General features: G+C 51.2%; 1 protein-coding gene and 1 non-coding gene across 3 annotated transcripts in view; one reads left to right on the top strand and one right to left on the bottom strand.

Annotated features, from left to right (window-relative positions):
- The window catches only part of LOC126569598 (serine-rich adhesin for platelets-like), a 68449-nt gene extending 42905 nt beyond the window's left edge, over nucleotides 1–25544 (bottom strand). The window contains exons 1-2 of one of the 2 annotated variants that reach the window (XM_050226802.1): nucleotides 25415–25544; nucleotides 23639–23909 (exon numbers count right to left, since the gene is read on the bottom strand). The gene's annotated coding sequence lies outside the window, so the exon portion shown is untranslated. Of the gene's footprint in view, nucleotides 1–18839; nucleotides 18867–23638; nucleotides 23910–25414 lie in introns of those variants that run through there. The other variant, XM_050226803.1, reaches the window with a different exon arrangement.
- Trnar-ucg (transfer RNA arginine (anticodon UCG)) lies at nucleotides 19741–19813 on the top strand. Its single transcript has one exon. It is a non-coding gene; the product is annotated as a tRNA-Arg (tRNA).
- Nucleotides 25545–26430: the final 886 nt, after the last annotated feature.

Here is a 26430-nt window from a genome sequence, read left to right on the forward strand (position 1 = left end):
CACACAAAAAGCGAACCCGACGATTCCATTAAAAGATGAGAGCTTCGGTAGCTCCCCTTTTTCGTGGTCCGGTCCGACGAACAGCGATACACCTGTACGTGTGGTCCAACACCCTTCCCCCCCGCGATGGAACGGTAACGCCACGCCACAAGAACGCCGGATCCGCTGACTATGATCTTCGATCCGCTGGACTCGACTGTTACCGAGCCGTCAGCGCGTGGTATAACTGTTTTATGAAGAGCAATTTCCTCCCCCCACCCCCGGCGGCCAATATGTTTTGGTTTACGAACCGCAGAAAACCATTTTCGCAGCTGTTTTAGTGCATCGCGTGAACCGGTCGTCGATCACCGCACGGTACCGTCAGATGGGTGATGATACGGCCACATATCATGCGTCACAATCTGGAACTGGTGCGCGGTATTTGCACGGCTTCCCCGGGGAACCTTGCGTGAAGAGATACCGCGTGTGCTGTCTGCAAACGACAAAACATAATCCCTCCAAAAGCGACGACAGTAACGAATGAGGTAATGCATCGGCACGACGACGGAGAGGCCAATCGATAAAAGTGTCATCGTCGCACACCCAAGGCCATCCGCCCAGTGCCGTTCCGTAGTGAGGAGCATCCATAATTGATCGATCGATTGATCGAACGATGCCTCACCTTCTCGTATCTCGAAGCCGGCTTATAATTGTCACGGGCCCTTCCCTCTAACCTTCGCGAGCGATCATCGGTTGGGCGTGGGCGCTGGAGGGGGGGGAGTGCGGTGATGCGTTTTGCATTTTGATCGATTCGGCCCAGGGTTAGTCCAATTCCAATTAACGGACTTCCGAAGGTTGCATTGGGCGTGTGTTTGGATTGGGAACGGTGCCAAGTGTCGTGTCGACGTTGTCGTGGTCCCTGGTGCGCTGGTTCATAATTATGTAGAAGACAAAAATAACGCTCTCAGGGCTTCAGCCAAGAGGGCCTTTCTTGGATCTTCGTTTCGAGTGGTGCTGCCCCTAGTCTGGGGCTCCAATACTGGGGCTTACGGGACTTTAATATTAAGATCAACCGTTATGGAAGCGTAGGATTGAAGTGACACTCGCCTCCTAATGATCCTTACTATAGATCCGGAGCTGCAAACCGGACCGGGCTGCACAACAGGTCCCACTGGACGGTGTCGCGAGACTGGACTGGACTGGACTGGACTGGAACCCCGGCCCCCGCAGACTAATCTCCCTAAACTAAATCAATTACCGGCCGGTCCGAGAGCCCTTTTCATCTTTCTCTTGGACTCCCTCTCGAGGGGAAACACCTGAGGAGCTGAAGCACCGCGTCCCAAATCCCTTGGCACATTCTTTTCGAAAGAAAACAATCCATTCCACAAACAGGCGGCGCAATCTGTTGCAATCAGGCTCCTCACTCCACGCTACTCCTTGGCAACATTGTGTGTCTGGGCCTGTGTGTGCCGCGAGAAGCCAAACATTGCCTCTTGCCATCGGAACGGACGGACTTTCATCTTCTCCAGTTATGCAAATGAGCAGCGCTCAGAAAGCGGGAGGACCGCGTCTGGAATAGTGAGCAGCGGCAAGGCGCGAGAGAAGACCGGTACGATCCGTGGTATGATACATCACGTTCCCGCGGTCGCGGCCGACTCACCGGTGCACCCGCTTGCATGCCTGCCCGGCAATTTCTTGGAAAGCTCATCAATCGCTCGCGATCGATCGGTGGCTGAGGCTATGGTTAAGAGTGATGCCGCTTGAGCGAAAGAAGGGGAATAGCACTTGCAACCGTGGAAAGAAGAGATCTTGTTTAATTAAATTGACCTCATTGTGAAAATGCACGCTCTTCTTCCAGCTCTAGCTCCCTCGCTCTTGCAAAAACTCGGCGTGCGGTCTGACAGGCCACGCCAGAAATGGGCCACGACGAGAGTGATGCTGCGATCTATGAGTGATAGCACGAGCCCCACCGGCACCACCTCCCTGCTGTCACACAATACGGCGTTGTTCACCGATACAGCAACACCTTCCCCGAAATGGTGGCCAAAAGCAACTAGGTCAAGAGCCGCGGTGGTCTGGCAAATCTGGTTCAAACGCTGTCCGCCATTATTCATGTCTGCTGCTCCCAATGTCTCCGGCAATGTCGTTTAGCGACTAAACGACTCATCTGGCACCGGTTTGTGGTTCTTACAATGCTCAGCCGGTGGTCATGGCCCACAATCACCCTCGGAAGCACCTTTCTGACAACCGGAGTTTGATCTGGATCTAGTTTTTTGAATGTTGGACACCCGTTCCGAAACACACCGGAAGAGTGAGATAGCCGGGGAAACACTCCCAAAAGATGACTCCCGATGGGGCGTAAACCTGGTGATGGAATGCGAAACTGTCTAAGTTAATGTTGCTCCACAAAATGATGACCATGGGACCCCATCCCAGAGTCCGTGGTCGTTAAAACACTCTTTGGCTAATTGTCGTGTTCCGGCACTTGGGAATCTCCAATGAGAATCCATGCTGGACACGGCCACGATCTGTCTAGCGAACTGAAATTCAACTTCTCCAACGTTCAACGGAAAGGTAGCGTTGCGCGTGTGAGAAGAGAGTTATGACCGCCGGGGTGTCCCTCTACTGCTGTGGCTATGACGGTGCAAGAAGTTGGTGTACGACGATTAAGGCACACAGGCTGGTGGTCATCTAGACAGCCGATAGACGATTGGTTATGCAGCACGATTCGGTCTGCATTCGATCGACAACCGACACATTCGAGAGTGTTCGGTGACGGGGAACAGCCTATCCCCCGGGGGGAGCTCCCGGTGTTCCCTGGTGTTGGAATGTCTAAAAATAACCCCTCCAGCGCGTCAATGCTAATCGACGATGACGGTGGCTACGGTGAGGCCACAATCATAAACCATTCTCATGCGCGTGAACATCACGGTCAGCATTAGCCAGCCAATGGACCAGCAGCAGCAGCATCACGATGGTCTGGAGCGGGCACCAGAGAATATCTATTCATGGCCAAGGTTATCTGGCAGTAGCAGCTCTTTTGCTACTCGCGCGAATGGAAGGCGAAGATGGATGTGTGATGGTGCGATGGTCCACGATAATGATTCAGCCCTTTCCAACCGACCGAGTCCGAGTCCGAGTCCGAGGTGTTCTGAGAGGGTAGCTAGAACGAAAGAACTGGCCTCTAGAACCCACATTAGTCACAGGTTCTGAGCAGCACCAGCAGCCCACACTGTGACGAACTTCGCACCCCCTCGAGCGATGCAAATCAATAATGTTCAATTAACATTACAGTTCACATGCCACTGCGCGATTGTCCGCGGACACCGTGAGTGATCCTGCGAATACCAGCGAATCGTCGACACGTTGTGCTTTGGGAACGCAACACGGGTCTAACGGTCAATCCGGATCGATCGACCGTGTACTGCACTGCGCACGTTAATGCGCACAGCCGGTTGCACTTAATGGAGCGATTGGCTGCTCGCCATGATGATGATGATCGAGATCGTGGTGCTCTTGTACACCACCTCGCGCGATACTGTCACATCCGGCTTTCGGTGAGTTCAGTAGCTGGAAAGGTGTGCTGTAAGACCGATAGAGTCGACCAGACACATGTTATCGACTGTAATTCTTATGAAAGGGGGGAAGGATCCGCATGATATACCTTCATAGGTCAGCAACGGTTGTCAGAACCTTACTCCCGGTCTCCCGGCAACCGAGATAACATCGAGTCGAGATAGGGACGCCGTGTGGACATTGGTCGCCGACATCACCGCAATCACGTCCCACTATGTCGATCGGTTCGTGCGAGAATGCGATCTTCGCATCGAGCGACCGCAAAAGCCCTAGGCCCTAGGCCTTCTGGGTTCCTCGAACTGCAGATCCATCGCTCGGCCACGCGTAATTACGACCCGATACGACAACAAATGGCCACATCAATAATATCAATTTCACCCACATCCACGCGTTCCTGAGGCTGAAATGAATTGCCCCCGGGGACGCGGGACCGATACTGTCGGAGTTTCCCGGAAACATTTGTAGGGCGGAAGCGACACGATGGTCCGGGTACACCTTCATTCTGGACCGTTCTTCTCTAACGTAGAAAGGTCTCGTCGGCCACTATTAACATGCCGTACGTTGTCCGATTGTATCTGGCAGATGGAGTGCGCGAGCGAACACTTTTCAAATGGCCTTACGCGGCGCAAAAGATATGGCCTCGGGGGCAGTGCTCGAATGTAACACCCCACCAGAACCCCAGACGGTGACTTCACACCTCTTTCGGTCTCTTTGCGCCAGGAAAAAAAAAACCCTTTAGCGCAACGAGCCGGGCGAGAGGTGAGATGACCCTAGAACGAGGGCGTAGGTAGTTACGCCGACAAAACCCCCGGTCACTGTCCCCCCGGTTGGAGAGTACGCTCCTGTTAATATGATAATTTGCGCGATCATTTGGCCGCACCAACAAGCTGGCCCTGCAGACCAACGGTGGAATAGAGAGAAGTCGTTCCAACGATTGGTGTTGGGACACGGCCGGTACCTTAAGGGCGGTCTCATTACACTCGATGTTGAATCATTACCGGTGCTCCGTTGGACCTCAATTACACTTCTGTATCACCAACCACTAGCGCTCAGAAGTGCTCAGAATGGCCGCAGGAGAGCGAGCATCGGTAAGTGTTAGAAGAAGGCACCGTTTGGACGCACAATCGAGCAGCGCCGGGAACCGAGGTGGATAGCAAAAGGTCTCCACCGGGTCCAGACTCCAGCACCGAGGCAGCCTTCTGCAGAAAGCTCAAATTAATTGTAACAACTAGACGACGGGCGGATAAACATACCGCGGCGTCGCGGTTCATAATTGGAGCCATTTCTCAGCCGCCGCCCTAACCACGGGCCCTTTTGCTATTTGCTTGCCCCAGAATGCTACGCCAGCAAGAGGAACCACGCAGTGATAGTCTGGGGATGGTTGCGAGGGCGCGTTGTTATCAGTGATTTGTTGGCTGTTTGCGTACGCGCACGCGGGATGGTGATTTGTTTTTTTTTCTGGTACCTCTCGCACCTCGCGTTCTCGGTGGAACAAAGGGGGAAAAGTTTGGAAAGCGACTACGACCGCGACGACGACAACGACGATGCCCCACGCAAACATTACCGCAACAAGGTGAGTGCGTTCTTTATACGATCGCGGGCATTGCATGGCGGAGAAAGAACGATTTCGTAAGGCATGCGTCTTTGTTTGGTGCGCTCATCGGTTGGAATGCGTGTTGGCGTACTTGGGGCTGTTTAACTTTAACGGTAAAGAGAAGGATTTACTTGGAAGAATGTGGATTAACTTATCTTTGTGTTAACTCAAGCCAACAAGACCATTGCTCTTTGGACAGTAAACAACTTTGTGCTTGTGATTTTAGTACATTCGACGCCAGATAGACGTTCTAAGATGATAGTAGATCTTAATTAAATGGATGGTCTATTAAGGGAGGGGTTCGGTAATTTCTGAAAAAAGGGAAATGTTTGACAATTTATGTTTTCAAATGAATGGCATATTAATCTACAACTTTTGAAAAATATTTAGTGCTTTTTTGGGGAAGATTTAATAAAAACTTCATCCATGGCATCAAATTTCAGATAGTGCGTCTGCGAAAAGATACTTTTTACGGTGCCCATCGTAGCTGCGTGATGGGTCATCAGAAAAATACAAATCGATACTCGTTTGAAGGATTATAAGTTTATCTAGCCTCGTCCCATTTTTGTTAAATTTCCTATTCTTCGATTTTTGGCAGATTTTTGAAGTTGGAAAAGTGATGCTTTTCGTCATTTTGCCTGAAAAAACGATTTTTCAAGATTTGTTTTAAAAAAAGTATCAACAATTTTTATGAAATCTCTACGGGGCTACCTGGCAAAAAGTGTACAGATTATGTGTTAAAAATTTCAAATCGATCGGCTCAGTAGTTTTTACGGTACGATGGGCATCGACTTTGAAATCGAATTGAAATCGACTTTGTAGCGACCCACGTACGATACGATGATTTTCAAAAATCTATAACTTTTTCAATTTTGCCTCGATTGATCCAAAATTTTTACACAATGTTCTTGAAAGCTTCAGCATTGAGAGAAAATGTTAAAAACATGTGTCAAAAATAAAATTAAATACCCAAGCACTAAGAGGTGCTGGGAGTGAATATCCTAAATCATTTGCTGGTTATAAAGTCCTCCCAACTACTTTTCTACATAATGGTTAAAATAGATCATTAGATTTTAGATCCAATATTCCACTCCAATGGTTACACTACCAAACATATCTCTCAGCGAGGATCATCTGCGATCAGTTAGTGAAATTGGAAGCTGAAGATCGATTTAAAGCCCTCTCAGATCGTTCAATTACTGCAACCAATAGACCGCGTCTGTGCTACCGATACCAGTGCTACCGAGTACAGGTTGTGCGAATGGCTCATCTTCATCTTCATTTCGCTCACCCTTTTTCCCTCCGAGCCACCGATTTTCCGGTCCTTCGCGGTACCACACACCGCCAGGCGAAGAAGCTAAGCTAAGCCCAAAACCCAAATTCAAACACACTCGGCAACGGCAACAAACCCGCAACAAGAGCTACGGCGTACTCGGGCGTCCATCATGTGGTGCCAGATTGGATTTATGCTGGTGGTGCAAATGGTGGTGCCTGCAAGCCACACGCACGCACGCACGCAGCCCTCGATCCACCGAACGGTTGTACGGACCGAAGATCGAAGAAACTCAATGTCTGCATGTGGTGTGTTGTTTGAGGTTTCTCTTTGCAGCTCGAGTGCCGAGTGCGAGTAGCGGGAGGCACAAGGCGCGGCATACCAAGGACGTAATTGAGCGTAAGATGCATGAGCCGAGCCGAGCGTCTTCCAGACCGCGACTCCCTGGACCGTTTCTGGAAAACCCCGGCCGGCTGCAGGTACGTGCTGCAATCCTGAAGACACAGGCAGAGAGCGCAGCAACACACCAGCCGCATCATCATCACGGTCGTCATTATTACGGTCAATCATGTGTTGCCTTCCGTCATTATTTCGAACCGCGGTACCAAATTGAAAGCAACTGTACAGCAGCAGCAACAGCAGCAGCCTCTTCTCCGGTATCTCCCGTAAGACGTCGCTGAAAGAGAGGTGTCGAAAGGTGTCTTGCAAGTAGCGCTTCGAGCGGCGCTAATAATGTGTTTTCCTCCAAGAATATTATTAAAATACGATACAACCTTGTGCCATGTTTGTGCAAGGTACTGCTCGCGACTTGCGATCCACGACAACGATCGAGACAGCTTATTAATGACGCTCACGAACTGATGACGAACCGATGAACGACGTCACTTTGCTCGCAAAGCAACAATACGAGCTCGTGTAGTAGAGATGCGCTGCAGCGAAATCTTTGAAGGGTTGGCCTAGCATACGGAATTGCGACCGCGATTTCCGGCAACAACAAATCCGGCGTTATCAATCCCCCCCTCAAAAGCGGCATGACGAACATCGCAACCAGTGCTTACGTAATCGATGAGCGGTTCCGCCATAAAAACAATGTTTCTTTTTCTTTTTTTTGGATTAAATGATGAAATTGAAATAATGAGTTTTCGTGTACTCACGCGGGAACGATTGTTTGGCGGCGCCTGCAAGATCGCAAGCGCCCTTTTGCAATGGCGGATCTTCGTGCCGTTGCCGATGCGAAGAGATTGTCATCTTTATGTTCGTGTGAGTTTATGCTACGCGTATCCAAAACTATGCTCACTGGCTTTTGTGGCTTCGGTGAGCGAATGTGTGGCCGCTGGCATTCACATGGAAAACGTTTCATTTAATGCTTTGCATCACTTTGCATCACTGTAATGTTTTTCCCCTCCTTTTTCCTAACATCATCGTTAGCGTCACGCATCGCAGCGAAAATTAAATTAAAATTTTATGAAATTCCCTCGTGTTTTTTTTTTTGGCTTCTCCTCAAGCTAATAAGCTTAAACACATCAGTCCTCGGGTCGGGTGCGGCTTTCGGGTGGTCCGAAAAGGGGCAGCTGATCCGCCAGACGAACTCAGTGGGGAAGAATCAAAAAGGAAAGGGGGAGGGGAACAAGGTAGAACCACTTCCGAAACGTTCGATCATGCTTCGCTTGATGGCATTTTAATTCACTAATAATTGACGACTCGCCACGATCATGATGATGGCCGGTCATACGAGAGTAGCGTGCCCGAAAAAAGGGCGCCGAAACAGATCGCTCCATACGAGATCCATTTCCACCGCCCGTTTGATTACCCATTAGCCGATTGAGTGGAGAGCCAGCAAACAAACAACAACCGAAGTCCGAAAATAGGCCAAACTCCATCAGTTCCCACAAACCGCCAACCGGATTCGAATCGACAGGAAATCCGATTAGCCATCAATGCAACGGATGCTGATTCCCACTGGGTTGGATGGGTGAGTGAAATCGATTTCCCAATAATCACCTTCGACCTGTGTCACCATTCCACCAAGGGATATCCCGTACTGCTGCCCGGGTTACCTGTTACAGAGCATTGCGCATCCCGACTCTCCGGCCAGGACGAAAGAAAGGAGAAAGAACACTAACGGCACGGATGTGTAGCGGAATGCACTCTCACGCCCTCTCCTTCACGTAGTCCCGCACACCCACAACACCATCGATGTTTATTTCCGTCCACCGAGACGCGTCGAACCGGAAATCAAAGCTAACGGCTCTCTCTCTCTCTCTCTGGGGAGGAAGTGAAATGAAACGAATGTCTCGCCAGCCTCCAGTCAGCCAGGATCCCGGAGGTTTGCCATTGCGGTTTTGTGTTTATTTTCAAAACGACGACCGAGGGACCTCAAACAAAAATGAGAAAAAATTTCCCGATCCGTCCGTCCATCCGTTCGCTCGACTGATTATTGGTACGGAATGTTAAGGAAGTACTGGCGCGGCAGCGAGTGGTACTGGAGGGTTTTTAAATTTAGATTTATGCTGCTGCTGCTGCTGCTGCTGCCTCTGTTGCTGCCTATTGTACAGCGGACCCTTTTGTGGACCTAAAAGCCAGCATCGAAAGCGCATGGGAGGGAGAGCGACGGTGGCTCTTGTGGTGCTTACTGTGGCAGAAGCATAGGGGCGGAAGTAACGGAAAACCCCCCGGGGATTGGTGATGATGATTGAACCCTCTGCCAATGAGTGTCCTTTGGATGTAATCTCATCATTTTCTGCACCTCAAACCTAGGAGAGAATGTATCGGTTGTTAGGGGTCTAGGTGGAGGAGACAAGGATCGATTCATGGAGGCAAAGCTAATAAGCTGACCATCCTATGCTGGTGCTTTTATCACGAAAGCATTCCAATCATTAGCATCTATTTAAAACTCATCTGGAGGCGGACCGTCGGTTTAATTCTTCCACTGATTTATGTTCCTTTTTTGTATAGCGAAAGAGCATTGGTTTGTTTTAATATAGAAATGGTTTCCATGACTAGTTATGCTTCATCGATTCTCATCTTTGTAGCATAGCGACAACACTCGTCCCCACTCCCAGGCGCAATGTATCCTTGGCACAAACTCTGCTTCGCCACGAGAACGACTCGCGCATTGCGCCATTCCGTGCGACATCCGCGAGCCATTTCATAATTAGCGTTCAGTACGCCGCCATCGAGCGTTTCCAATAATCAAATTTATGCCACTCGCAATCACCTTGTCACCAAAGACTTGCACCGTCGTCTTGGTCGTCGTTGCGGTGGCCTCGCGGATCAATTTGAATGGCGTTAAATGGCGACACATTGCCTCCTCCTCCTCCTCCTCTTCTTCGCTCTCCTCTGGCTTGGCACTGATAGGGTGTTAGAAGAGACCCATGCCTCTACTTGACACGTTCGCGCTCATTTCCCAACCTTAAACCCACAACAAATGACGTTACCTAAGCCCCAACACCCCACGGTTCGTCACATTTTCAACCACGGCGAAGACGACGACAACATACGCCTTCGAGCGTGTGACGCTCAGCGCGTTCAATTTTCCGCTCGTTTTACGGTGTTAATTGGCGAGCGCGATAGTGCGATGGCGGCGGCGGTGGCGATGGATCACATTTCGCATCGCATTTCGCTTTCGTTCCGTTTTTAATCAAACCAATTTGAACCCAACCACCGCAGCTCCAGACCGACGGTGTTGGCGCGCGCAGTGGTTTGTTGGTGGCGAATTTGCGGCTTGTTGGCTTTATGTTGAGTGTCAATAGTTGACGACGAACTTGGAGCGTCAGCAATTCCATCGCGTGGCTCGTGGCTTGGCGTGGTTTGTATTTGGGTCAATTTCACACCACGTGATTTTGTGCTTCAACGCCACCGGTATTCTCTCCCAAAACAATTAGCTCGACATCACGATCTGAGGAGCTTCGTCGATTGAGCGTGTGTCTGCCACTCTGAGAGGGAGGCAAGTCACGATCACGGACGAGCGAAGGAATTACCCAAAATAAGCGCATCTAATGATGGACACACGGGAGCCGTAGCAACGGTATGCTGCGCGTCATAAACACTCGACGTCGATGGACTTGCTGACAAGTAAAAAAAAAAAACTAAAGATGAAGACTGGAAGTCAATCCAGGGTAATACACCTTCGGCCAGTGTTTCTTTTACTGCGTTGATCCAAAGGTAATAAAAACAAAGTGGCAGACAGCCAGCCGCGTGGCCAAATTACGGACCTAATCAGCTTACGCAACGGGTCATCAAATAATGATCGAGTTGAAGCTTTTTTTGGACCACAGAATGCGCGCTACGATTGCAATCGATTATGAGAGAGATTGTTATGCTGCTGCTTTCGATTATGAACCAAAGTTCGATCGTTGTGTCGCGGATTTGCATTACAAAAAAAAAACGTCGCCAGAGTTAGCTTAATCTCAAACCAACCGCTCGTTGCATAAAGTTCCATGCTTAGCTTCCATTTTCTCACACTAAAAGAGAGCCTTCACTTTCCGGAACTGGGCCACAGCAGCAGCAGCAGCAGCAGCAACACAATCAAGGCCGAGATCGAGATCGTTCGATCGATCCGATCGTACCTTACCTTTGCTCGCTGCCAAACGGACCAACCTGTGCGCTCGAATGCACATTTTCGGAAGTGAATGGTGGTGCTGGTGAGACCACACGCCATCTAAAACCGATCAACCGCCCAGCATCTCAGCGGAGTAAACGGCCAGAAAGCGAATCCATTCAACCTTCCTTCGTTCGCTCGCAGCGATGGGAAGCGATGGTTTTCCATTTCCGCGCGATCATTCGCGTGTCCATTGCGCTGATGAGAATCTGGGGAGTCTTATGGCTTCGGTGAAAAGCACTCGTAGCGAGCACACAAGAGGCACACTGTCCCCATATCAGCTGGCAACTGGTTAATGACATAATTCACGACAGTGTGCCCTCCGATCTAGCATCTGCACCCCCCACCACATTTGTCTTGCCTCATTTGAGGCCGGCAACGCGGTACGCTGCGGTGGAAAGCTCTTGGCTGCGAAGGGTAGGGCGGACCGGCGGATCCATCATCCCAGATCCGAAAGAAGCCACCGAGACCATTTCGAGGTCACCAAATTTCTCGCTCGATCGAACGGAATCGAGTGCAACATTCAGGGTGCCGGTGGTCTGGTGTATGATTTATGTTCCAGTTTGTGTTTGCGTTTTTCGTCTAACCATTTCATGCCGGAGAAAGTCCCGGCTGTGTACCTCTCGGTGGTGGTGGTGGTGGTGGTGGTTCCGATCGGTGCAGCATTCACTTGCGCCTGCAAGTCGAAGCGCGTCTGCTAGAGTGTCTATAGAGTGAGTGGCGGTACTGACCTGAAATGAGAAAGAGTGAAAACGAATGCATTAGAGCCACGTGCTGCGTGCTGCGGGCCTCGCAGGGCCACCGAGAAAGAGGAGAGGCAAAAAGTTTGATCAACGGGATCTCGAATCGCTTGGGAGGAAGAATGGCCATCCGAAGAACTCCATCCCACATCTCCACACCAAAGTCCATAATTCGTGATCCCGATACGGGCCATAGAAGCCGCTGCTGTTATGCTGTAATTAATGCGCCCTAATGGTCAGTAAGGGCCACTCGGTCAATTCCGGTCGACCGGTCCCTTCACGCAGAACGTTTATTCATCCGCGAGTCCGAGAAGAACGGTCCCGATATCACCTTACATTAGCACGCTTATCGAGCAGAAGAAGAACTTCATTTCAGATGCAGACCGGCACTCGGCGAGTGGTTCAGCGAGCGCGCGATAAGAAGCACCCGGTAGGACTGCAACATAAATTAAACAAAAGGCCAACCACACGGGCTCAATCTGCTCGAACTGAACCTTGTTCCTTGTTGGCCCTCGCTCCCCAGCATCACCAATAGTGCTCCACTGAGCCAGCGGTGAACGAGCGGTGACATAAATTCCGTTCAACATCTTCCCGCTGGGGCTGGTGCAAACGTGATGCGGTTACGCGGCGCGACGCGCCGAGCGGAGCGACCTCATCGATCAGAAGAAATAAATCAAGCCCCGAAGGAAGGTTTGATCCGTGCTGTGGTTACCGGCAGGAGCAGGAGCTGGAGCAGCAGGGGGTGTGTCACCTTCTCCCGCAGAGGGATCTCCGGAAATTCAATTCCATTTCTAGTCGAGGGCTTTTTTTTCCAGAGACCAGACAACAACAACAACAACAACATCCACACCGGACAGACAGGCAACGACACAGACGGAGACGAGACGTTCTAAGACCGGTCTCTCTCTCTCTCGATCGCGCGTTCGCTGAAGGAGGTCGAGGTTTCGATTGCGGTTTGCGGCCCCAAACGGCCCCGTCGTCGCGCGGTCGCCTGTCACCGCATCTAAGCGCGCTGGCAGAGGGCGCGGGCGAGCGCGCGATCGCGTAGGACACAACCGCGTAGCCCTAACGGTGATCACCTCTGGGGGCCCTACAATCTGGAAACCCGAGCACCATGTCCCCGGGATGTGTTGTCGCCGTCGTCGTCGTCGTCGTCGTCTGTCAACTCGATCGACAGGGGAAAGAGGGGAAGCGTGTGGTAGCTGGTGTCCCGCTCGCGGAACACGTCGGTTACGCCCTCGGAGTCCTGGAAGACGAAGAAAAAAACGAGAATTCCCGCCTATGCGGGCTCCAAATCGGATCAAATCGGTCTACGGTTCGGAAAGGGCACGAGGGGGTGTCAGGACTACGATACACGATCCTCCACCGCGGAGAAAGAACAAGAGAGCGATACTAAAAGGAAGGCGAAGCAGCACAATCGTTGGAGTTCTACACATAGAATTTCATATCATCGATCGTCACGATCGCCATGGCGGGCCTCACTCACTCGTTGCTTCATCATTGTTGCACGTAGTGACAGTGGCAGAATGCAGGCCATTCCGCGTCATACTTCGAGGGGGTTGGTGATGTAATAAACACATCATTCCGGATAGCCGTAGATGGGTGGATCGTACGGTACCGCACACACTCGCGACGCGGAATGCGAATGTTACGCGACATCCAGGAAGACCACAAGACGATCGTGACGATCACGGAGGACCTAACTCGCTCCAGTAATGCGTCCGGTTGGGCATCGCAACGGCACATGATCTGCTGAGCGGATCGTAACCACAACCGCAATCACACCAGGAGGACATTCTTCGACATTCGCTCGCAGCGCACGCTCCCACAAGCAACTCGATTGTAATCGATCGATGCGACGAAACGGGGCCGGTTTATCGAAGCCAAACTCGTCTATGGTCCGGAATCCGATAGCGGACCAGACTGTCAGAAGTCAGAAGAGCTGTTAGTTTGCACAACGATGGCGTCCTCGATTGGCGCAAGGCACACAAAAAGTGTCATCCGATGGTTGCAGATCAACAAGAGACCAAGACTGGGGACCGGACCTGCCTGCTACAATGTTGCGAGTACTTTGCGCGAAGGTCGAGCACGAGGGGGGGCGGGCAGTTTACCGAACGACTTGGCCAAACCATTAGCCACTTAGAGCCTCCGATCGTTGACAGATCGCTTCACTATTCACTATTCACAGCCCGGGCGAACCGGTCAGGTGGATTTAGGAGGCCACCACCGCAGAGCAGCGACCTTCGACAGCCTCCAAGACAACTCCGCGAAAGCCCAAAAGCTGATGCGAATAGAGCAGCGTAGTATTCGACGAGATCCACGAGGAGCAGCGATCGTGGAGTCGTTTGGCAGAGAGTGGATTGAATTCCTGCACCACCGCCCCCCCCCCCCCTCCCCTTTTTCCCTCTCCAACTCGCTCTTGGTTAACCTCTCGAGCAGGCAGCTGCTGATCGTTGATCGCTTGAACCGAACTGAACGTCCTTGAGTGGTTCGATGGGTTCACCAATCGATCGTCAACGACAGAGAGAGGGAGAGAGGGAGAGAGAGAGAGAGAACCATCAAGAGACGAGGGAGAGTAGAATCAGCAAATGATATCATCGAACACAGCGACATCCAATGCGAACCACCAGCAGCAAGGGGCAGACCAACGACACGGATCACACAGTCACAGTCCGCGTAAAACATTATCGCGCAGGAAAAGGGAGCGGAAGGGAGCGAAAGGGAAGGGACATGGATGTGGCAGCATAAAAGCAGTCATACGAGAGCCCCCCCCCACCGTCCGTTGTTGTTGATCCAGCTAAGCCACACCGCACGCTGACGATGACGTACGACGAGCGATCGAACAAAAGACTTCAACGCGCGCACACCATAGAGAAGACGACGAACCGGACTTTTTTGCACCATGTCTTGCGATGCAGGTGCACAGAGAGAGAGAGAGAGAGAGAGAGAGAGACTAGATAAGCTTGCTGGCTGCGTCCCTTTGGGGCAGCCAAGCGCATCATCAGCATCATCATAGTCATCGGTACCGAGCCAGCCATCATCCGGTAGCGAACTTTGTCTTAAGAAAAACGGTGATCCTAGGCCGATCGCGAACACGGGTTGTAACAGGTTGGTACCGGTCGAGCTGGCCCAACAGCCGAGCCGCGTTTTGCCACCGAACTGTCCGGAGCGGACGGTAGGCTCGCGGGAGGCCGGACGATCGTGTGCGCTTGCGTGAAAACCGGTCTGAAAACATGGTGCCCCGCGGATCGCGTAAACGGAAAGCAACCCAACAAGCCATCCGCATCTTCACCCGATGGGCTTTGGCTCTGATTTGCTGCGGAAGGCGGTGAAGACGTGTAGAAGCGGTCAAGCCAAGCAAGGACAAACAAACACAATCTGTTGTTCGCGTGCTCTGAAGCTTAGGCAGGCCCGTGAACAGGGCACACGATAAGAGACAAGCTGGCGAAGCTTCAGCTTCGCCGCAGAACCGCAAACGGAATCGCGCGAAAACTGAAACCAAGATCTGACGAATGTACGGCGTACTTCCGCGTGCTCTCTCTCCGCAGTGGTGTGAGCAGTCAAGGTCGACCGCGGTCGCTGGAAAGACGCGAAAGCAGAAACCCCCTTTTTCAGCGATAGCCAGCGATAGCCGGAGGCAGGCGGACTCCGGGCCTCAAGATTCGTCACCACGGCGCATGATGTTGCGCAGCATAATTGGGGAAGAGAGAGAGAGAGTGAGTGTTCGGTTGCTCCACGCAGCCGGTCATTCGCAGAACCGGCCAGCAAATGACTCACAGGATGGCATTTTTGGTCATTTTTTTTTTTAAACGGCATCGACGTCAGCAACACCGGGCACCGGGCGAGGATGACGATGACGTGATCGGTCCGGTAAATACCGGATAGTGATGAAATCGGTTGGCCACATTCCAACAGCTCGGCTCAGTGCCTCGAGGCACCCGTGCCACGTTTTCGGAGGAGATGCACGATTGCGATGCCAGGACAAAGGTCTCGCGGACGCCCCTCGGGGGTGGCCACTCCAAAGAGTTTGTTCGCTCTCAATCCTCAATCCCACAACGTACGTCGCTGCTGGAAAATGGATATGCGCTCAGAGCCACGATCATCCAACCGAAACAAGATAACCGAATGAATGGAGTCTGAGGTGAGGCTTTTTTTCCCATTTTCTCAGCGAAGAACCACAACACACGGGACGGGATAATCGAAATGGAATCAGGCCGGCCACCGATCGCAGCACATGAATCACGCTTCTCGCCGCGCATTACACGCGTGGCCTCACTGACGATGACGATCGTGAAGGGGGAAATAATGACAAAGGAAGCTCCAGCGCCACCGAGAACAAACCGAGCGCGAGACTCGATTCTCCCTCGGTACCTCGGTGGAAAACACCTGTGTGCATGCATGCATGCCCGGATTTCGGGCTACGGTGCGATAATGATTCCCAAGGTCGTAACTCATAATCAACCTCCCCCTTCAGTCCGACGGTGAACGCACGGAGATCGCGGTACAAAAGGGCCCGTCCGTCGAGGAAAGAGAAGCAGCAGCAGAAGAAGAAGAAGAAGAAGAAGGGCAAGCAAAACAAAATACAAATTAAAGGGAGAGAAGGAACACACAAAAAAAATCAAAGAAAAGTGGAATCGAAAGCAGACACAGAGCGCACACACAGCGAGCGACAGAAGCAAGGGAAGATGCGGCATAAACGCGATGAGAAACCGGCTTTCGGCCAAGCTGTGGAGAGAGGAAAGGAAGCCAGAAACCTTGAGCAGGATGAGATTACCAGCGCGCACCAGCAGCACAAGGAGAGGCGGAGAGAACCAGAAAGGAAACAGCGAGAATGGATTCTTACGGACGCCGGGACAAAAGCGCAAGAATCCAAGAATATCTGGAAGCGTGGAAAGTGCTGCTGGGATCGGTCGGATCGGATCGGATTGGAAAGTCCCGAACAGAACGAGGGCAATAGAGGGGGGGGGGGCTCGATGTTTCGATTCCCAGTCGATCGAAAACTCGTTAAATCATCCAGATTAAACGTTAATTAAGTCGCTCGGTTCGGCCCCTTCGGCGGAGCACCACGCTTGGCCGGCCACCGCTCAACACCGGCAGCAGCAGCAAGCTGGATTGGAATTGGACGTCGGACAATGATCGTGGTTGCCCATTCTTGTGACCAGAAGTGGTTGCGGCAAGTGAAAGCGCCCGCGCAAGTGCAGCGGCAGTAGCAGCCGTTACTCCCGAAGGTCTAGTCCGGTCCAGTAATGATCCAGTGGGATCATAATGATGTATTCACACTTGTGCGGGTCCCAAACTCTCAATCCCATAAACTGACCGTTAATAATTGCTCGCCGTCGCTACGTTGTCAGTGAGATCCTCAGCTTCCGCTCGGTGCCCGTACACACCAAGTGCGGCCATTCTGCGCTGCGCTTCACCCTTTCAACCGCCAAATCTGAAAGGCGAGATATGGAGGGAACAGGATTCGCGGCAGCAGCAGCACAGGAGGGCCCTCCACTTAAAGCCCGGAAGTGGAAAATAAATGGCCTGATGCTGGGCAACAGAGTCTTCTCTGTGTGTTCTCTCGAGTTGGTGTGAGTCGAGCGCAGTTTTTGATGATCCCAACCCACCGAACGCTAGTCAGACAGACTAGCCGGAAATAGCGTTGAAATCCTTAGCGTTGGGGTCGTTCTTACTCGCTTTCGTTTCAAACGAACGAGAATACTGGCGATGCTGGTGCTGCTGATGCTGCTGCTAGAAGATATTAGTTTTAATCAGCTCTCATGTACCACCAGCAGGTCGCTAGAATAAAGAGAAGATAGGAATAGGGAATAGGTTCTAGGTTGTGGTTTTCGTGCTGGTGGAATTTATGAACCATTTCCTGCTCTCGACACCATCACACAGTTCAATGACTGTCGGGATTGCAAATTCGTGGAAAAAAATCCCTCACCAGTACCCGGAACCTGTGAAGCTCTTGGTCTGTTCTTAGACTTTTTGTTCTTCCTCATGTTCTCTAACGTTACGAGAAATCAGAAGGAACATCCTGTCCCAAAAATAACTCTCGAATCCATGACTGGCGCACCAAACACAAAACTGGCTTGAACGTTGAGGAACGCAGCGCATAAGATGCCAGTGTTCTGACGTAGACCATTAGATGCACATCTCGGCAAACAAAAATCCCGAACCCGCGAGCGAACGGCGTCCAAAGCAAGCGCGATCCAGAATCCTGCAGGCGGAGGTCCATGACATGCGTGTCGGCCGAGGTTTTGAACGTAGAACCATGAACGAAACGAAGAGAGAAGTGGAGAGTGAGAGCGATCTTTCAAACGACGGCGACGATGTCAACAAACCGCGGACCGCCGGATCAGACGATCGCCCGGAATGCCCCTCTGGCTATCCCATTAGCTCATTGGATACTGTTGGACTTTTTGGGAAGGCATAGAGGGGAAAAAGCCTGTTGGATCACATGTGGTGTCTCTGTCGGTGATTACAGGACGAGATAGGAGCACCGTGAGCACGCTGTTTGTACAGTCATATCACGTGGACAGCGGGACGCGTGTTCCATTGAATCCGTTTGCTCCGTGGACACTCATCATCGGCCAGCCCGTAAGCAAGGAGACAACAATGGCCGACGACGACGACGTGGGGCGATTAGATCTTCGATGACGAGAGCGCCGAGTGAGCGATCACTCTGTCGGTCGGATGAGTGACGACGACGATCGGTAATTGAATATTGAACAGCGACTAACTGCACCGAGACAGAAAGGGGGGCGAGCAAAGAGTAGGGAGTGGTGTGCAGCACATCACGAGGTAATTCTAAACCACGTCCGAACACGCATTCTAACTGGTGCTGCTGCTGCTGGTGGTGTCGTATGGCTGATGCATAAAGATCGCTCCAACACCGATGCGCGGTTGTTGACACCCTCACGTGGCTTGTTTTTTGGGGGTTTGTGGAGGTTCTATCGTCCGATTTCCTTGACCGCGATACACTCACACTAGAGCGAGTTAAATTGTGTTGTGCAATCGAAAACAAACGGGAACAGCTCGAGAGCAAAGCTCTTCCAGAGTCCAGATTTCGGCCAAAAGTGGCTACCTTACCTCAAACCAACGATTGATGAGCTTACGTTGAGTGAAACTGGAGGCTCAGAAGCCTTTAACTTGAGTAGTGATACCGCTAGCAACACTCACAAAAAGAAACACACACCAAACACACTCTCTGCCCAACTTCATAACTTCATCGTTCGAGTTGGAAGCTCTTCTTTGTCTCCTTGTGCAGAGCCATTTCTAAACCACATCTCTTATCCAACACCACACACGTACACCACGGTAACAGTAAGAGCAGAAGCTACTGCAAGCCTTTCTTTCCACTCTGCCCGCCTCTACATCCTCGAACGAGGCTGCAGGTGCCCGCCAGACACCAGACACGCCTGATGAAGCAGCAGCGCTCATCGTGTCGGGTACATCGAGTGCCCACAACCACTTCACCGACGAGGAACGCTGGCGCACGGAACGGCAAAACGGGGTAAACAACGCCTAGAGCCCTAGGGACCAGACCATCATCTCGAGACTTTTCGGTGGCTCCCCGGGTTCGCCTCAAGAAGGCGTCTCTGGCGTCAAGAACACAGAAACGCCACGACGCTGCAGGCGGGGTAGACGACGGGTAAAAAGAGTGAAGACTACCCAAGTGTCCCCCTCTCAGACTCTCGAGTGTGGCCATGCCATGTGTGTGCGGGGGTAACGTTTTGCTACGCCAGCAGTCTCCGGGCTCCGGGATCGGCATAATTTCTTCTCCAAACAGAGACGCAGATCTCGCTGCTCTACGGTTCGCTTTTGACGTCCAGGGTGTGTTTGCTGGTGCGGTTATCACCATCTCGATGGATGTCGACGATCGTCTTGATGTCCAGCGGACGGCGGACGGTCAGAAGGTCTCGCTCGGGCGTGAGTGTCGCATAATTAGAACCGGAATCCGGAGTGATACTTGAAGCGTGCTCTCAACAGCGACCGTGTGGCCTAATGGAGAAGGCGTCGGACTTCGGATCCGAAGATTGCAGGTTCGAGTCCTGTCACGGTCGACGAATGATTATGAGAAGAGCAGCGAAGAAAAGCCCCACGAAAACACCAAAAGTGGTGGTGTGGCGTCATGCGCTCTCGCGTCTCTTTTTTCCTTTTTTCCTCTTTTCTAGAAACATTCCAGATGATTAAGCGAAGCGATAAGCTTAAAACCTTTAAAACAACTTCAATTAGTGGCAACTAATTAAGAAACTCTTTTGATATAATCCTCTTTCTCGTGGCATCTCAAAATGCATCACAGTCGCTACAATGTTGCTGGGCCAAAAAATACCCAAGCAACTAGGAAATGGACCCCCGGAATCCGGATTGCATCGCGCCCCCATCGAGAGTAGATGTCCTTGCGCCAATTTCGTGAGGCAGGCGAGAAAGGAAAACAACTTTCTCTCCTCAATTCGGACGACCGTTACCACCTTCCCGGAATGAGCGTGCCGGCGAGCGACGATCGCGGTCCTCTTCTCTTCATCACGTCTCTTAAGTCCCAAGGGTTTTCGGTCAGATCAACTTTATTTTCTTCCACACCAAGGCCATCCGGTTTCGGGGTTACAAACGGGGACTAGGAAACGAATATCGCTCGAGAGAAAATGCCCGCAAAAAAAACCGCAATCCGTGAGCAACGTTCTATTGATGAAACCAAACAAGCGATTGTAGATCGGATCTAAGATGCAGATACTGGCGCGATACGCGATTCCTAGTGGCCGGTGGACGCCTTTATTTGTTCCATTCTCTTCGTTCATTCGCCCATTCAACCCAAAACGGTTAATGCGCGATCGAATCGACAACAACTTTCTTATCGATCCGTTTGCTGAGTTGTGCGAAGCAAAAACACCCCACTTCAACTTCATGTTCCGGTGAGGCGTCCATCGAATTTGGCATTTTGTCAAACTCGTTTTTTTGTTTCGATTCCGGAGACTCTCTCGTTCCACGGACGGTATCGCTTACGCAAAACAGGATTCCGAACGGTGGTGCCAACAGGCTGACCGATGAACGACCTTTCGGTGTCGCTCCGGACCGCCATTTGATTTCCACACGCCACACGTGACGGCGTGCTCGCTTGGTCACAAAAACCGGACGGACGGACAGACAGACAGATGGAATCGGCACGGGGGATTTATGTTTTTCAAACCCATCGCACTGGCCACCTGGGTTGGGTTGACATGCACGACGCCAATGATGATGATGATGATGATGGAGTGTATAGTTTTCACTTTTCTTCGGGAAAACGTGTTCCATTGCGCACAGATTTCACACTCTCACATGCGGCACCGTGGTCACAACATCATTAAACTGGTCGTCAGGCGTCGGCAGCTCGAAGCCATTAAACCTGGTCCCCCTCATCACCGGACACCGGGTTTGTTTAAATTGCTGACGAGTTTATCAATCGTTTATCGCCGGTAATAACGAAGCGCCAGGAATTGATGTTGTTTTCATGAAATTATCATCTATTCCCGGTCGTTAGCATTCTCAAGTTATTCAGGATTTTTTAGAAACCTTCTCACCAGTTCCCAGACAAGGAAAAGCCACGGCGATACACGTTTGATGTTGGCCGAACTCCGATCGCAATTGTTAGCCACATCCGGACCGGTGCATCCTCGCGGTGGGATGAGCCAAGCTAATTGCTGCCAGCTTCTTTGTGGTCGCTCGATGGTGGAGTGAAGCAGGATCCCGCGAATCCGCGAACAACCATCCCCGAAACGAAAACCCCTTATTATTGCCATTGTCGGCATCATCTCGCTCTCTCTCTTTGTGGTTCTGTCTCGTGGAACTTTTCAAATGCTAATTATGTGTGTGTCAGGGCCGTGCAAAAATGCAGTGCCAGAACGATGTGCGAGCAAAGGGCCTTCGGAGCCACAGATGTGAAAGTGTGGCCACACCATTTGGTTGGCACATTTTCCCTGGCACTGGGGGTTCAGCAACTTCCCGGCTTGATCCTTGGCATCGACGCTCATCCTTCTCCTCCTCCATCTCCTCCTGCGCCTTCGATTTATGTTAAGGATTTAAATTACATACCCAGAGCGCGTACAACCGGAGCGAGGATTGCACTTTCACATCGCAAAACGGACGCAAATGAGCCGCAGCACAAAACTGCAATCCATCCTTCCGGCCACATCTGCTGCTGCTGCTGCTGCTGCTGCATCTCAAGAAGAAAGACCCAAGCAAACGATGATGCAGTGCTCTGGATGCAGTAAACGTCTCTCTGCCCCTTCGATACGGCGGCATTTCCTTCTTCCATGCAAATCAGGGGATCGGAAGACCACCAACAGCAGCAGCAGCAGCAGCAGAGGCAACAGCCAAGACCGAGACCACCACCGAGGAATCGACGAATGAATGGAGTGCATCCTTGAGTGGCTCACGCATATGTTTGCTTCCCTCATGGTGCTGCTACCAGGTCATTGCAAACGCAACCGAAATGCATTTGATTGTGCTGCGTCATGTGCTCGCATGCGATTCGATCGTCCAACGCCGCAAACCGTAGCCAACCGACGTAGATGTATGCATCGAATCGATCGCTCCTAAACGGTCGCTCATAAGCGGATAACCTGCGAAACATAATGTTATTCCCTTTTGTTTTTTTCCTCCCCGCGTGCAGTGCGCTTCTGCTTTTCTGGGTGGTTCCTCCTGGGCCCCGATTGCGCTGGATCATGTCGTTGTCGCAGCGTTTTCGATGCTTCACGTAGTGCGCACCCTTAGAGGGCGCCATTTGTTAGACCAGGGGTGCACCAGCTATCACCGTGGAAACGCGCGATGGAAATGCCACGGAAAATCCCGTACAAAACACGCGCGGACCGGTACCAGGGTTCTCTTGACTGACGTACTCGGGCCGGAATCCCCCTTTTTTTACCAGGTACACACTCGAGACACAGGTGAGCGAGTCGAGGGAAGGGAATTGGGGTTGGTCGTTGCGTGAGGCCAATCGCACATCGAATCGGGTTGACGAGAGGGGGACCCTGATTCCAAACGTGACAGCAGCACATACGGTATGCAGCTTACGGCCAGTTATTGTTTGGTGGCCGGGAGTGAGTTAAGCGAATCCTTACAAAGAAACTAGGGAAGGTCGGCCCGGCACTACAATGTGCGGTGATTGTCCACCCCTGACAACCCTTTCGGTAAATCGGTGTTTGGACGACAACGAAAACAATACACGAGGCACGTGTCGAGGAGAAACCGAGCAAGCAATGGGCCAGCAGTTGGATTATCCAAATTGATAAAATTTGCCCAAAGCGGTATCTTAGAGACTCTCGGAGATTGTAATACCTCGTGGTCCCTCCTGCCAGCAGTGGACGAAATTTAAGCCACATTCCGATCTAACGCAGCCCACAAGCGAAGGGGCCGCAAGTAATTATGGAATCCCAACGTCCAAAATAGAAGCTCAGGTATGTCCCAATCACCCCTTGGCAATTCTAGGACAGGCGACGGCCAGTTTCGGAAATTCTCTCATGATCCAGGCGAGCGTGCATCAACCGGTAAGATGCAGTGATCCTCGGGAGGATCATAAATAACGAAACGAAAACAAAAGTAAACCCCAGGACCGGCGTGGCCGGGATAAGAGCCAGGGGAAACAGCATGACAAGCACAACAGCAGCGACACATGGTTGGCAGGCAGACACGCAGGCAGTCAGCCAGGCAGGTACTGAGATAGGTCTGCATCGATCTACTGGGAAAACCCTCGAGAGAAAATGGAATCGCACAGCACCCCAAAAAGGAAGTCGAAAAAGATTTTCGGTCGAAAATGGCATTAGCCAGCAAGCAGTCCCACTTTAAGCCCTGGGAAATGTGTGATCAATCTGGCCAGCGTGATATGATGCGTTGCGATGGCATCGTACCCTTACCTTTTTCAACACATTAAAGCCAGCAGGGCACGCGTGCCTCAATGAACCAGCTCGCTATGCTGCTCGGAATCGTCGTCTTCGCGGACACTTTGCGGTCACTTCTTCGCGGTTCGAACGCGGTCCAAACACTTCCTGGTGCACTTCCACTCTATTAGGCTCTGGGCGATGGCTAATGGTATTCACTTCCGAGGCGTTTCCCTTCTTTTGTTATTTTTATTTTTTTGGTTTTTCACTTACACCTTATGCACACACACGAAGCACGTCAATTAAACTAAATTGTGGAAAACAGAATGCGGCAAAGTAAAAAAAAATGAGAAAGACATTAATACAAAACACTCGCCGTAAAAAGGAAGGTCAGCTCTCTGATCGAATGGACCGCGCGGGGTGTAAGGGGTACCGGTAAATGGCCAATATTGCCAATATTTACGTCAATCGATTTGAGTTCGACATGCGGCATACTCACTCGCTGCGTCTGCAGCCGGGCCACGAGTCATCTACTTTACATCCACTTTTCCAAACCACTTTTCCGGGCCACCTTGGGCACAATTGAGTGCGAGGCTGTGCGCTTCCATTACCACTCCCGGGCACCACCGACACCGAACGTTGTGGACGAGTTTTCCAAACCAAACCGATTGCCGGTTGCCGTGATGTATCGCGAAGGGAGTGCAGGGGTATCGATCACGGACGCATCTCTCGCGTTTGCGGATTAATGTTTCACTTTTCCCATTCACTAGCGCTGCCCTGACGCTCCACTCAAAAGCCTCTGCGCCGTCCGGCGTTGGGTGAAATCTAAAAGCCGGCAATTTGCTGACGCTGACGCCTGGGGGGAACCTACCATTTCCAAACATTAGCGAACCATTTACACCTGGTCCTCACCCCCCGTCTCTCTCTCTCTCTCTCTCTCTCTCTCTACGGTACGTACGATCGAGGGGCATGTACAATTGTGACACCGGGCTGGTGGTTGTTCGATCACGATCACGTGCCGGTGGCAGTGAATTTCGCTTCGTTTCCAACCTGCACGATAATGAGTAAATAATGCACTTGCAAAGTATGGAAAGTAATTCGAAAATTGAGACGGATAGCTTTTCCATGCACCAAATCAAACACTACGTTATTGGCTGCAGAATCATGATTTTCCTCCAGTAAGCTGTAGTCATCGTTGAATTTAGTGTGCTTGTAGTGTAATTTCTGATACACCAAGGAATGTTGATGGGAAGCAAACATACACTCGAACACGCGGATGACCGGCATGCCTCGGGTGGCTGCTGAACACAACAAGCAGATCACAGCAGCAGATCAGATCACAGGAATGCCGGTAAAAATGAGATCAATTCTCTTCATCAAATCACATCACAGAACTGTGTTTTTTGCCAACTTGCACACTAGAATATCTATAATATTTAAACATGTCGTATCTAAACTATGTGACGATAACATATTTAGGAAATCAGCACAAATCACTAGGAGATTTACGACTAGCGAGGACTCACGAGGTCCTGCCCGGTAATGTTGAACTCCAGCACTTACACGTTATAAAAGGAGTTCAAACTTTTAAAAATTCAACCTTTAGCTGTTTGTGGAACACATTAACCGCGGAATCTCGTTCGAACCAACGGAAACACGAACGCACGCTCCTCTTGCTCGGTCGATGGATGAATGCAAGCAAAGAGGATGTGCTTTTCAACAACAACGACGACGACGGCGACAACTATCCGATGAGAAGTTTCCTCGCCCCTCGTGTCTCTTGATCAACACACCAGCTTTGGGAAAACTTACCAAAAAACCCAATCGACAGCCAACAACGGTCCCTACGAAGGCAACCGCTACGCAGCAGCTTAATCACACTTCACTCGCCTGGTTGTAGTTCGCCGTTCCACGAGAGCCAGTGCATGCGTTCCGGTCCAACGTTACCAAGAAAATCCGACGAGCCACGCCACAACTGTCCCACACTGAGTAGCTGAGAACATGCGCAACGGGTTGATGCTGCCACCTCCACCAACAACACAACCTACCGGAGCAAACTTCTCTCGCGCTCGCAACAAACCGACGACAACGATTGGCCAAAACCCCGACGATTCTCTCGCGTGCTGGATGCTCTCTATGCTCTCTATGCTCTCTCGCAGCATAACGAACATGATGCTCATCTCGGGCAACTTGGAACCGAGAGAACTGGTGCTGGTTCGGGTTCGAGTTCGGATCGGTTCGGATTTTACGGTGGAAATGAATGTCGAAGGCGATCCGAAGTACATGCCGGTCCAGGTAGATCAAGCCGGGAGGGATCCCGAGGATCGGCTTTCTGCGTTCTGGATGAGGATCAGCTCAGGAAGGGCTACATGCTCACGTCAGGGGGATCCGGATCCTCATAATCCATTACACTCCAATACAATCCATATTTTTGACTATTGGGTCCATTATGTGTGCTTGCGATATTACCCTTTGACTTTGATCCATGTCGGTCGTCATCAGACACGACAAGTAAGCGCATCAGCGCAATGAAAGATGGAAAGATACACCAATTCCTGCTATCGTGACTTTGTTATTGACTTTCCTTCAAGCTCGATCGGTGATCAACCGGCCGTGCTGATATCAGCGACCAACGTGTGAATAGACGCGATCGATTAGTAATAAAGTATTGGTCGATAAAATAGCAGCGCTAGTACGTTACGCAAACTTACGCCCTGTACTCGCTCAAATTTGTTTTTAATCCAAATTTAAAGCATGTTTTAGGAGTATTGGAATCTGGAGAAGACGTTTTGGCTTTATTTTCGATCACGTATCGCTTTGGCTTCGAA

The sequence above is a fragment of the Anopheles aquasalis genome, chromosome 2 (assembly GCF_943734665.1).
Source record: "Anopheles aquasalis chromosome 2, idAnoAquaMG_Q_19, whole genome shotgun sequence".
Classification (NCBI taxonomy): domain Eukaryota; kingdom Metazoa; phylum Arthropoda; class Insecta; order Diptera; family Culicidae; genus Anopheles; species Anopheles aquasalis.